Source organism: Jaculus jaculus, chromosome 8, assembly GCF_020740685.1.
Source record: "Jaculus jaculus isolate mJacJac1 chromosome 8, mJacJac1.mat.Y.cur, whole genome shotgun sequence".
Taxonomy (NCBI): Eukaryota; Metazoa; Chordata; class Mammalia; order Rodentia; family Dipodidae; genus Jaculus; species Jaculus jaculus.
The window spans coordinates 140563332-140576009 of NC_059109.1; the positions used below are offsets into that span (position 1 = coordinate 140563332).

The 12678-nt window shown below is 46.4% G+C and overlaps 1 protein-coding gene across 4 annotated transcripts in view; it reads right to left on the reverse strand.

Annotated features, from left to right (window-relative positions):
* Dido1 (death inducer-obliterator 1) overlaps positions 1 to 12678 on the reverse strand; it is a 58111-nt gene that overhangs the window by 41249 nt on the left and 4184 nt on the right. Inside the window, exon 1 of one of the 4 annotated variants that reach the window (XM_045155974.1) lies at positions 3765 to 3890. The exons of 2 other annotated variants lie outside the window; for them this stretch is intronic. The gene's annotated coding sequence lies outside the window, so the exon portion shown is untranslated. Of the gene's footprint in view, positions 1 to 3549; positions 3630 to 3764; positions 3891 to 12678 lie in introns of those variants that run through there. One more of the 4 variants, XM_045155977.1, reaches the window with a different exon arrangement.

Genomic DNA, 12678 nt, shown 5'->3' on the forward strand with positions numbered 1-12678 from the left:
TTACCCAACACCTCTAATCATTGTGGAAAGCAGTGGTTAGAGAAGGGTGTTGGATCCCCATACCAAAGCTACTTGCACAGCACTACTATACCATATACCCTTCTTCCTATCACTTTGAGGATCACATTCAGTTTTCTAGAAGTTAAGTGACAGTGACGTACCACTTAAGGCATAAGTAGATGGAAGAAACCACTTGTCAGTTAAGCCAGAGATTCACAAATAAATAAATGAATAAACAAATGCCACCTTTCACATCAAATTCTTTTGGATTTGGAAAGTAATTCCCACAAAATATTTAGGTTAATATGTACATTTTATTTAGGTAAAAATGTTTTTAAAAGCCCCAGTACCCTCCTAAAGCCAGATACAAAGTGGGATATGTGTCCAGAGTTCATCTGCAGCAGCCAGAAGCTCCAGTGTGCCCCATTTTTTCTGCCTGCCTCTCTTCCATCTCTTTCTGCTTGCAAACAAAAAAACAAAAATAATAATAATAAAGCATAGTGAGCCATAAACCTATAAAGCTTAAACAAGAGCTCTTTGGGGTCCCAGGGATTTTTTAAGAGAACCTGAGTATACTTCGACTGGCTGACGGAGGGGTGTGGAACAGAGTTGCCAGACTTACTGACTGCCTCATGAGACACCTTTCCCACCCAGCCAGAACTCACAAGGACAATGACAAGAGTCTGCTCATTCAGTTTCAGCTGTTATTCTAGGGGCCACCTAAGTTCAGATCAAAGCCCAATGGGCTCTGAAGACTTAAGTATTTCATCTGGAACCTTCCTTCCCTCTCTGGGATTGGCATATTTGGGAAGTGGGGTTGGGGAGGAGTGAAGTTCCAAACACTGACAAAGGAGTTCTGGGCAAAATATAGCTGAATTCCAAGTCTAAGCTTAAACTGCAAATTCACATTATTTACTCATTTGTACCACATGGCTCCCATAACAAGAAAAGATCTACCACTACTAAAGACAATGTTAAAAAGAGGGCAAATGGGGCCAGAGAGATGGCTTAGCTGTTAAGGTGCTTGTCTAAGAAGTCTAAGGACTCAGATTCAATCTCTCTCCAGATCCCATGTAAGCCAGACACACAAAGGTGATGCAAATGTCTGCAGTGTGATGGCTGTTAGCTGAGGCCTTGACACACCAATTCTCCCACTTAAAGAGGAGGAGCTGGGTGTGGTGGGGTACACCTTAATCCCAGCACTCAAGAGCCAAAGGTAGGAGGACTGCCATGAGTTCAAGCCCACCCTGAGATTACACAGTGAATTCCAGGTCAGCCTTGGCTAGAGTGAAACCCTACCTTGAAAAACAAAAAGGGGGAAGGGGATCCAATTATTGTGTTTTTAAATTACAACATAACAAATCCAGATAGTACCTGACTAGCATCCACTCTGTGTACTTCTGGGTTGGAGGGTTACTCAGAGGATCAGCTCTCTGGGTGCAGGTTCACAGTTCTTAGTCTTGCTTGCCCCAGCAGCCAGCACCACCCAGCAAAACCTCAGACATTGAGTTGCTTAGGGCTGGATGACTAGGGGAAGGGAGTTCAGGCAGACTTTAAGCCTTCAGACCTGGCTGTAAGCACAGCCTCTGCCTGTACTAGGCAATGTGCTAGGCTGCAATTTCCTGACTGAAATGGGGAATATGCACACCCCAGTTTCCTAAGAGGCTTTTCAATACTCTGCTGGATCAGCACCCTATTGGCCAAGTGTACAACCCTAGTATCAACTTCACCCATCCAAACCATAACACCTGTGTCCCAAGAAGAACTAGCAAGATGATGGGCAGAGGGGACAGCAGGTGTCATGCCTATTCTCATGGAGAGGGAACTGCTTAGGCTTCACTTTGACTTAGCAACAAACATTTCAAAAACAAAACAAAACAAAAAATCCATGTGATGGACTTCTGTGAGACACAGGTGGTGCATGTCCAACACTCAGTGCTATTGAAAGTTCCACTACATAGGAACAGGACAGTGAACACCAGCCATGCAGGGTCACAGTCTAAATGCCCAGCCACAAGCACATCTCTGTTCGGAAACACACGAATAGTTGTAATGTGGGCTTCCTTTCTGGTGTTTTCATTTTTTTTTAACACATTACTTACATGTTTGTATAGGTACACACATTAAAATCACCTTTATTTTTGAGTTACCATTTTGAAAAAAATCTTTCTTTTTCTTTGACGTAGGGGCTTATTCTAGCCCAGGCTATCATCAAGCTCACCGAGACCCTTTACCTCAGTATCCCAAGGGCTGAATGCTAGGATTAAAGGTGAGCCACATAACCTGGCTTGGTTTACTTTTTAAAGGCATATTAAGTACAATTTACTTATCTCTAAATAACTACTTAAAATAATTGCCACATAGGGATAGGTTAGGCACAACTACAAAATTTTTCCTAAAAAGCTAACATAGCTACCTATCCACCTTCTCTTACCAACTTTGCCTCAAAAATAAAATAAACTCAGAAAATAAACTGAAGGTAGGGTAACAAAAGTCACAAGCAAGCTTATACACTCTTCAGACTTTGACCTCTTTCCCAATAAGCACACTGACTGGCTGTTGACACACAACCTTTGTAATTGAATCAGCACAAAATTTTGATGCAGCCATAGACTAATTATCATAAAAGACCCAGTAGTTAAAAAAGAAAGACTCAACTTAGGGAATTTTAACTAGACTTCAAAGTCCACCAGGCATATGAGAGAAGTAGGTCCTTGGACATGGGAAACTGTGCAGGGGCCCCAAAACAACCATGAGTTGGTTTGCACTGAATCTCTGCTCTTCCAGGGCCAAATGGAAGTCACTTGGCATCATGGCACAGGTGCCCAGCAAGGTAAAGCATGTCCTGCTACAGGACCTGGCACAGCCCGCATACACAGGCGAGAAGCACTCCTCAAGCTACCCAGCACTGACCCAGGAAGTAGGATCCTCCGGCCCCAAATAGGCGTACCAGGAGCCCGGAGCTCCACAGACAGAAAACCGGCCATGCCACGAACGTCCAACCCACAGAAAGCCCACAAGGCTTCTTCGCCTTCAGACTTGCCTACATCCTAAGTCATCACACTGGCACGTGTCCACAGCAAGCCATTGTGATGCCCACACATGCACTTTATGCCTAGGAAGAAAGCAACGGCCACGAGGGCCAGCAGGAGCAGCCAGTAACACGGCACCTTATTTGTGCCCTTGCTCATCCTCACGCAACTGTGTTTGCTTGTCAGAACCCCAATTTGCTCCACTACCACTAACAAAGGGCACCGCCTGTGAAAAAGTCTCAGAAAATTAAGCATGCACAAGCACTTAAAACAAACTCCTTGAGAACCACTGGTAAGCCGCGACTACCAAACACCCGGCCAACCCGCGGGTGCGGGCACCGGGCCGGCCTCCCGGAGAGCCTCGGCCGAGCAGCCAGGCCTGGTCCGGCACGTCCTGCCTCCAATGCCGAGGAGCTGCGGCTCGCGGCGCCGCCCACGCAAGCGCCAATACGTCCTGCAGCTCCACTGCCTCCACCCGGTTCGCAGAGCCCGGGCGGCGCGACTCCCCACAACCAACCGGTGATTCAGCGGAAACCGGGCTCAGGCCGCCCGACCGCGGCTCCCCCGCCGACCCTGCCGCCGGACGCTGAGGGCCGCGTCGCCGCCATTTTCTCGGCTCGGCGAGCCCGCGCGCACTCGTTTTCCGACTGCTGCCACCTACGCGCTGTGCGGATCTCGAGCGTGGCCCGCACGACGCCCACTCCTCCGCCGTGCCCCACCCAGGGCACTCACCGCGGCCGCCGGGGCCCCGCAGCCATTTCCCAGCCGCTGAAGAAGGAGGGGGTGCTGGAGCAGAAGACAGCGAGACGACAGGCCTAGAGCGGCCGAGCACGTAGCGACCGGAAGGAAGACGACCACAGAGCAGCGGGTGCAGAGCGGCCCTGCGCCGCCCAGAGCGCTTGCGCAGTGGCGCCCACCCGAGACCCTCCGTGTGCGCGCAGCGCTAAATTGAAATTTGACACCTCGCAGGCCTCAGGGCAGCCCTCTGTCCAGCATTTATTTCATTTTAAAGGCTCCACGCAAGGTGGGATGAGCGCTCTTAGGTGAACCCGTGTCCGAGGTGGGCGAGGGGGGCACCATGAAAGATCGGCCTAGGTTGCCTCTGCAGGTAGCACAGCTCCCTTGGCTCCAGGGCCGCCATGCCCTAGGCCTTGAAGCCCTGTCTACTTCCCCCTCAGAAATACCTAAGAGCCAGGATCTAACTCCTGGAACTATGCGAGCACCGGGAGTGGACCGCCACGCATTTATTACCGAGGTCAGAGATCTGCCACTTCTTGGCTTCAGTTATCTTAAGACACTTCATCGCCTGTCCTGGAGTACTTAGAAAACACGGCGTGCGCTACTCCCTAGAGGAACTGTGAACTCTGGCCACAAGTCCTGAAAGTTAACACTGGGGCCCAGGCTTTGGCCCATTCTCTACACCCTCCCCCCCCCCACTTAAAAAAAAGCACTTATATATTTGCAAGCAGAGGACAGACAGAGACGTACAGAATGGGCGCGCCACAGAGTCCAGCCACTGCAAGTGGACTACAGACGCACATACCACTTTGTGCTTCAGGCTTTACGTGGGTACTGAGGAATGAAACTCTGGTCATTAGGCTCTGCAGACAAGTGCCTTCACCGCTGAGACATCTCTTCAGCCCCCCAACTTCTTTTATAAAGTGTTATTTATTTGCAAGCAGAGAGAGAATGAATGTGCACACTAGGATTTCTTGCCACTGCAAATCAACTCCAGATGCATGTGCTACTTTGTGCATCTGACTTTATGTGGGTACTGGGGAATCAAACGAGGCCATTAGGCTTTGCAAGCAAGTGCCTTTAATCACTGAACTATTTCTCCACCCCAACTTCTATTTTACGCACAAGGTGATACTTTCCATGGGACCAGGAACCTGTCTTAAACCCCTTCCTAGGGCAAACAGGTGCCAAGAGCTGCACCCGACAGTGGAGGCCTCTGATACTTCCTCTGGGAGCCAAGGCTTGAGCAGGTTTGCTTTCAAAGAATATGCCAATATCTGGGGCGTCCTCTGGTGAGATCAGGATCACCTGGTGGACTGTGAGGGCGGGGCCTAAATCACACCTTTGTGTTTTTTAGTTGAGAGAGGGTTTCACCTATTGGTCAGGGTGCAGCCAGACAAGCAGGGATGATACCAACTTGGACAAAAGCAGTGTGGTCTTGAGCCAGTGTCTGCAGAATGGGAGTTCATACTAAAGGCCTAAGAAGTCTCTCTACAATGGGGTCACTGGCTGAGCAAAACCCGCAGTACTTTCCACAAGCTTGATTTTAGGAGATTTTAACTAGCAAGTGGTTTCAGCATGTGCCTTCAGAGAAAAGTGCACCGGTATGTGAGAGTTCTAGAGAGCTGTCGCTGACTCGGTCTCCCATCAATCAGTCACTCTCAGAAGAGGTCTAAAACAGAAAACTCAGGTGCTCAGGGAACTTACCTCCAGTCTGACCCCTCCTGGCCAGACCCCACAGAGCTCCCATTGGAGAAACAGGCTCAACTATCATGGCCACCTCTACCTACAAGGCGGCTTGCAGAGCAATTATCTGTTTCAGCTCATCACCATTTATCTGATTATCTTTCTTTCCTTCAGGGAATCTCTCTCCTAGGTGAAAAAAGACCCAGAGTTGAGGCGCTTTTATGCCAAACTCTACAAACCAAGAAATTCTTCAGTTTTAAAAGTCCCACCTCCGGATCTGGTGGTGCACCTTTAACCCCAGCACTCGGGAGGCAGAGATAGATAGATCGCTTTGAGTTCAAGTCCCAGAGACTACATAGTGAATTCCAGGTCAGCCTCGGCTAGAGTGAGACCCTACCTAAAAAAAAATTAGAGTTCCTAGCTGGGTGTAGTGGTGCACACTTTTAATCCCAACACTTGGAAGTCTGAGGTAGGAAGATCACTGTGAGTTCAAGACCAACCTGGGCTACCTAGTGAGTTTCAAGCCAGCCTGGGCTGCTAGAGTGAGACCTTGCCTCAAAATATATATATATAGCTGTAAAATGAAATTGTATACTGGCATGGTAGTATGAGTCCCTTTAAGCTTAGCGTTCAGGAGGCAGAGGTAGGAGAATTGCCGTGAGTTCTAGGGCACCCTGAGACTCCATAGTGAAAATTCCAGGTCATCCTGAACAAGTGAGACTCTACCTCGAAAAAAAAAAATTAAATTAAATTAAAAATAAGTCCCAGAAGACAAGTCTCCAGCTGACTCAAGAAATTCCTTTGGACAAAGACTACTTAGAACGTCAATTCTTCCAGAACCCAAAAAAGCTGCACATGTAGCGACCTCACCCGGAAGTTGGGGACACACAGTGCGGAAGCTCCGGGACAGAGCTGGCCAAGAGATTAAGATAGCGAGTTCCAGGCTCAAACCAAATTCCTTCCACGAAAGCAAAGCTCGGCCCGCGGCAGGCGGCGTTCCCATCCGGCGAGGGTCGACTGCAAGTCGCCGGCCTAGGATGCACGACTTGGGTCCCACGCCAAGGAAGAAGCGGGATGGTAAGAGGGAAATGAGCAAAGCAAGGCCCGCACCCTTCCTGGTCTTGCTTCCCCCATCCTAGTTCGCCAGACAGGGCTAGCCTTTAAGCTTCCTGGGGGTGTCCCAGCTAGTTCTAGTTGAATCTCCAGCAGCAGAACTTGTGATAGATGGGGGTAGGTGAGGCGTAAATGTATTTTCCTATTGCTAAGAAAAGTGGCCTAAGGGTCATTGGTTTTTGTTTTGTTGCAAAACTGATGAATTTATTTCTTTTTTCTTTCTTTCCTTCTTTTTCTTTTCTTTTCTTTTCTTTTCTTTTTTTTTTTTTGTAGATAGGGTCTCGTTTTAGCCTTGGCTGACCTGGAGTTCACCATGTAATCTCAGGGTGGCCTTGAACTCACAGTGATCCTACCTCTGCCTCCCAAGTGCTGGGATTAAAGGTGAGCACCACCAGGTACACCCATTTCTTTTATAGTATTATAAAACTAACATTTTAGTAGGGCGTGGTGGCCCACACCTTTAATCCCAATACTTGGGAGGCAGAGGTGGGTGAATCACCATGAATTTGAGGCCAGCCTGGGACTACCTGGTGAATTCCAGGTCTGCCTGGGTTAGAGACCCTACCTCAGGGGAAAAAAAAACCAAAAAACAAAGACAGACATTTTCGACAACGTATTTTTGCAGTGCTGGGAACAAAACCTAGGGTCAGACACATGCTAGGCAATGCTGTACCAGTCACAAAAGTTAACTTCAGGTAAATTTACTTGCACAGGATGAGACAACCTGGTAACAATCAAATAGACAGTAGCTTCCTCAAAGCAAAGCAGAGTACAGCAAGCAAGTACTCTGTTCCTCTTTGAGGACAATAGCTGCTTTCCATGCTCAGCAGAACTGTCGGACAGTAGGGCAAACACTGCTTACTAAGGACCAAGTAAAGCAGTGGCTAAATTAAGGGGACTAGCAGAATGGAAAAGAGGAAGAAAACCAAGCAACTGAAAAACTTACAACTTGGGTTGGAGAGAAGGCACAACAGTTAAAGGCACGTGCTTGCAAAATGTGCTGGGCCAGATTAGATTCCCCAATGCCCAAGAAATGTCAGATGCACAAAGTGGTACATGTGTCTGGAGTTCATCTGCAGTGGCAAGAGGCCCTCGTATACCCATTCTTATTCTCAAATAAATTAAAAATATATTTTTTTAAAAAGAAAAGTTTGGCCAGGTGTGGTGGTGTACACCTTTAATCCCAGCACTTGGGAGGCAGAGGTAGAAGGATCACAGTGAGTTTATGGCCACCAAGACTACATAGTGAATTCCAGGTCAGCCTGGACTAGAGTGGAACCCTACCTTGTAAAAAACAAACAAACAGAGAGAAGGGGGGGGGGTGTCAGCTTAAGCTAGACCCAACCTCAAAATAAAATAAATAAATAAATAAATAAAATAAATAAAACTACAACTTTGTAGCCAATGCTCATCTGTAATCCCAGCACTGAGAAGCCTGAGACAGATGGTGTGTTCCAGGCCAGCCCAGGATATAGAAGGGAGTCCTTGTATGAAAAATGTGTGTGTACATATGCAATTTATTAATTTTACAATAAACTGTAAACTGATATGTCCCTAGAAGAAACCAGGTATTAGATCTGCACAAATGTGCACACCAAGGGTGAAAGGTCAGTGATGTCCCTTTTATGGTTGTGCACAGGAAAGAAAAAGGAGACATGCAAAATCAGCTCCTGGGGTTGGGGAGATAGCTCAGTGGGTACAGCTCTTACCACACAAGCCTGAGGATGTTACGTGGAATCCTAAACACCAATATAAAATGCTGAAGTGGCATACACAGTTGGAATCCTAGGTTCAGAAACCCTGTCTCAAAAAAAAAAAAAAAAAAAAAAGGGCTGAAGAGATGGCTTAGTGGTTAAGCGCTTGCCTGTGAAGCCTAAGGACCCTGGTTCGAGGCTCGGTTCCCCAGGTCCCACGTTAGCCAGACGCACAAGGGGGTGCACACGTCTGGAGTTAGTTTGCAGAGGCTGGAAGCTCTGGCGCGCCCATTCTCTCTCTCTCCCTCTATCTGTCTTTCTGTGTCTGTCGTTCTCAAATAAACAAATTAAAAATTAAAAAAAAAAAAAAAAAACGACAGCAACAGAGGACACCTGAGGTCAACCTCTCCAGAGGGAGTCAGGTAGCTTTCTTAGGTAGTTTAGGGTGATTGGACCATGAATGTAAACAGCAAAAATGACCTTAAGTCTGTACATGCAATCTCCACTTTATTAGAGATCAAAGATATCTCTTTTCCTTATCTCTAGTCTAAAAGAGTTCCCTAGACCTGTTTTCCATGAACAATCTGAGCACCTCTATGAAGGAATTTCCCTTTCCTAGAATTTAAATCTGATCCTGACACTGTGGTTGGTTAAGCTTAGCCCCAAAACTTAGCTTCATAGCTGGCCTCTTCTTCAACCAGCCACACTGACTGGCCCAGACCAATCAGCCCTCACTCATGTTCACCTGAACCTGAACTGGAAGCCCCCCCCAATAGGGTTATAAAAAAAGACGACCTCTAGGCTGTCCATTCATCCCTCCAGAACTTAGTCCCTCCTGACTCCTACTTCCCCACATGGGCTCTCCCCCTCCTGCCATCTACACAGCACGAGCTTTCTGCACTTTCTTCTGGTTCCTTTTTAAATCCAAGTGTCTTCCAGGCCCATCACCTGGGCTCAGACCACACTGGGGATGGGGGTGTATCCATTTCCCTTCCCTTGGCTTTATACATCCCTCTTCCCACCCTACCCCCATTCTTAGTAACCTAATCTAGAAAATCCCTCACAGACTAGCCTAGAGGCTCATCTCATTGGTGATTCTAAATCCTGTCAAGTTAGCAATCAATATTAACTACAATGTGTAGGATTCAATCTTCACCACTGGGAGAGAAAAAAAAGTGATGGGTTAAAAAAAAAAAAGCCCTGGCTCCTGTAACTGATTTGACTAATGTAAGCACTTTTTGTCCCCAACATGCTTTCCCCTCTTATAAAAGTTTGTTTTAGCCGGGCGTGGTGGTGCATACCTTTAATCCCAGCACTGGGGAGGCAGAGGTAGGAGGATCCACGAGTTCGAGGCCACCCTGAGACTACATAGTGAATTCCAGGTCAGACTGAGCTAGAGTGAAACCTACCTTGAAAAACCAAAATAAGTAAATAAGTTTGTTTTTAGTGCTAGGCATTGAACCTACTAGGAACTTGCTATATGAAGCTACATTGTGAGCTGGGCACTCCTTCAATCCCAGTAACTGGGGAGGCAGAGGCAGGATGACCGTGATGACATAGCAAATTACAGATTGTCAGCCTGGGCAAGAGTGAGACCTCACTTTAAAAAAACAGAAACAAGGGCTAGAGAGATGGCTTAGCAGTTAAGCGCTTGCCTGTGAAGCCTAAGGACCCCAGCTCATGCCCATTCTCTCTTTCTCTCTGCTTCATTTTCTCTCAAATAAATAAATTCATATTTTAAATAAAAAGCTACAATCTTAGCCTCTTGGAAAAGTTCCTTGGATACATATACTTTTATACATATACCTTTCTTTTTTGAGCACTGCTATTCTCTTTCAAAATAAAACCACTTCAGGGCTGGAGGGATGGCTGAGCGGTTAAACTGTTTGCCTGCAAAGCCAAAGGACACAGGTTCGATTCCCCAGGACCCACGTTAGCCAGATGCACAAGGGGGACACATGTGTCTGGAGTTCGTTTGCAGTGGCTAGAGGCACTGCTTAGTGGTTAAGGTGTTTGCCTGTAAAACCAAAGGATGCAGGTTGAATTCCCCAGGACCTATGTTAGCCAGATGCCTTTGCAGTGGCTGGAAGGCCTGGCATGCCAATTCTCTCTCTCCTCCTCCTCTCTGCTAAAAAAATAAAATAATAATAAAATAAAATACTTAAAAAAAGAGGCAGAGGTAGGAGAACTGCCATGAGTTCAAGGTGACCCTGAAACTACAAAATGAATTTCAGGTCAACCTGGGATAGAGCAAGAGCCTACCTGGAAAAAAACATTAAAAAAGTAAAAACAAACAAAATAAATAAAACCACTTCAAAGCCCTGAAGAGCAGTGGTACCACTAACCAGTCTGTGCTTCCCAGCCACAGGGCAAGACCCTATGGCTTCCCTCTCTTAAGAAGCCCACACCCTGAACCCATCAGGCTAGCATCTTGGTTACTTTGGCAACTGCCCCAGATGGTAGACAATGTGACCCATCTCAGGACACACCCACCTGTTTGTTGCTCTGCCACAGCCTCAACGTGTACAAGGGTCTTTAGGGCCCAGGGTTCAAATCTACACATTGCAGAGAGTTCACACACATCTTCCTCTGCTAGATCTGTATTTATCCTTTCAGTTGCTCAACCAAACCTCCACACTTGGGTGCTTCAAATGAATCTCAAAGCCTGAGAGTGAAAAGTGAATCCATGGCTAGGTGTGGTAGCACACACCTTTAATCTCAGCACTGGAGACAGAGGTAGGAAGGCATATGTAGGAGGATCACTGTGTAAGGCCAGCCTGAGACTACACAGTAAATTCCAAGTCAGTCTGTGTTAGAGTGAAACTACCTAAAACAAAACAAAACAAAAAAGCCAGGCGTGGTGGTGCACACCTTTAATCCTAGCTCTCAGGAGGCAGAGGTAGGAGGATCACTGTGAGTTCAAGGCCACCCTGAGACTACATAGTGAATTCCAGGTCAGCCTGGGCTAGAGTGAGACCCAACCTTGAAAAAACAAAAAAATTAAAAAAAAAGTGAGCCCTTAACCAGGCACAGTGGCACATGCCTTTAATCCCAGTGCTCAAGAGTCTGGTGGAGGAAGCAGTTTGGAATAGAGTTCCAGGTTACCCTGGGCTTGAGTAAGACCTTGCCTTGAAAAACCAGCAGGGGGAGGGGAGGGGGAAGTGGGGTTCATATTCCTATCAAATTCGAGCAATTACTGGACACTTCCACTATTTTTATTTTATTGTATTTGAAAGCAAGACAAAGAGGCAGATAAAGAATGGCACTACAAACAAACCTCAGATGCACCCCTGGTTTGCATGGGTACTGCGTAATTGAACCTGAGTCCTTAGGCTTCATAGGCACTTTAAAGGCTAAGCCATCTCTCCAGCCTAACACTTCCACTATTATCAGACATGCCCTTGTAAATGCGAACCTTACATTTTTAAGGTAAGTCATGACATATTATCAGATATTGATTCCTTGGGCAAGACGCCAAGAGCCATAAAAGGATAGTTTAGAATCCAGTTTCATAAACTGTGGGCTGCAACCCTGCTGAACGTGGGGGTCATGAACATTTTGGCAACAGTGAAAAGTTTCTGAATACATCACAACCTTTTGTTATTACTTCAAAATAAAACACACAGTGAATCCAAACTGATGCTGGCAGCATTCACACAGGTTGTAAAGTGCACCCTTGCTGCAGCCTTGGTTCTGAACACAACACATGCACTTTGTGCTATTCATGCTGTCCCACCAGTAACACTAACAAATCCACCTCAGCATAGATAGGAGGGAGGCAAAGGTTATAACTGCAGTTTCTACTGTACATATCAATTGCCTGCTCTTATAGAAAAATGATGGCAAAAATAATAAAAAGATACATAAACTGGGCGTGGTGGCGCACGTCTTTAATCCCAGCACCCAGAAGGCAGACGTAGGAGGACTGCCGTGAGTTCAAGGCCACCCTGAGACTCCATAGTGAATTTCAGGTCAGCCTGGGCTAGAGTGGCACCCTACCTCAAAACCCAAAAATAAATAAATAAATAAATAAATAAATAAAAGATACATAATAAACTGGGCGTGGCACATGCCTTTAATCCCACACCCTGGAGGCAGAGATAGAATTGCTATGAGTTCAAGGCCACAATGAGAGTACATAGTGAATTCCATCCAGGTCAGCCTGAGCTAGAGAGCTGACCTCAAAACCCAAAACAAACAAAAAGATACATAATGGCTTAGTTATGAAAATAAATGCTTATTACCCCCTACCATCGTTAGCCATGTAAGTATCAAATTAGTACAATGCTGGAGTTATTGACCTAATTTTCATTTTTACAAATCATATATTAAGTTTTGGCTTGAGATCAGGACAAAATTTTCAACAATTTCTGAAGTGACCCCAAACAGTACTCCCATTTTGTAGCATGTATTTA